Genomic DNA, 1,281 nt, shown 5'->3' with positions numbered 1-1,281 from the left:
ATTTCTCAGCAAAACTGAGACACCGGTTGTGTCTATAGACACAGTTATGTCTGCTTTAAATTATTTATTATTATTATTATTAATATTAATATTATTATTATTATTATTATTTTACATTATTTTGACAGCTCCCCCAGTCGTCGTCATCGGATGTCGATAACAGGTCACGTCCCCGCATTCCGGACACTGACTCGACTGTGTAACGGTCTTACGGCGCACCACCTCCGTGACCACTTCTTTGACACCTTTTAACACTGAAACAATTCACAAGAATAAAAGGCTCACTGAAAGGCTATGCCAAACTGTATTTAAAAAACCCATGTGAAAGTGAGAGTCAAACATACCGTCAATACTGTCCAGCATTTGTTTCGAGCAATTTAGCAGGACCACAGAGACCCCAAATCCGGACACAGATTCGAACCACCGTGCTGCCGAACGCGAGCCTGTCGTATCCCTCGTCAGTCGGGCATCTCGCACGGTAATGTCACGGGGCAACGAAGCGGGGACTGTCGCATTTCATAAACTGACTGCCAACTTCGAGCTCCACTCGGGCCGCAGCTTCTGCCGCACCCTACCGCCCTCACCCTCACCTCGACCCTGGCCGCGCACTGCGTCCCACGAGTTCGGCGTGCACACTGCGATACCTCCTAACTTCGTTCTGCCCTTACAGTTCTCCGAGTTCGCAGTGAGTGGCGAGATGTGCACGTGCACATTGCAGAGACAGCCTCTTTCCTGTCTGAGTAACGTTTTGTACATATTTATGTGGTATTTGTACATATCTGCAGTAACTATTTTTTGAGTCATTTATAGAAAGGTGTTCTTTCTCAGTTTCATAACACAGACCCCTGCAGCGATATCACACAGTTGTACGTAAAAGGGTGCACACAAAAAAGACTTTGCCCATACCAACTGTAATCCACTCCTCCTCCTTATTAAAGAAATGTCCGAAGAACCCAGATGTTCAAATTTATAGGCACCTCACTCGGAGAATACGACAGCACAGGAGGGCGGGCTTACATGTGAGGAGTGTTTTGCAGTCACAACCACTCACTCGACACAGTCGTATTCGAGTTTCTCGCACTCGTTCAGTACTCGACGGTCGCCTTTAAAACAAATACGTGTTTCTCTGTTACGAAGTTACATCCACTTGGCAAATCATTCACTTTTACACACTCTCTCACACAGAGTAGGACTCGCGCACTGAGACTTTCGGAAATAACTTAAATATGCCTACAGACAGTTCATCCATTCTGGGAACAGAGTACTGTCGATTATTGCCCA

Source organism: Schistocerca gregaria, chromosome 11, assembly GCF_023897955.1.
Source record: "Schistocerca gregaria isolate iqSchGreg1 chromosome 11, iqSchGreg1.2, whole genome shotgun sequence".
NCBI classification, from domain to species: domain Eukaryota; kingdom Metazoa; phylum Arthropoda; class Insecta; order Orthoptera; family Acrididae; genus Schistocerca; species Schistocerca gregaria.
Note: the sequence above shows the minus strand (reverse complement) of the source record.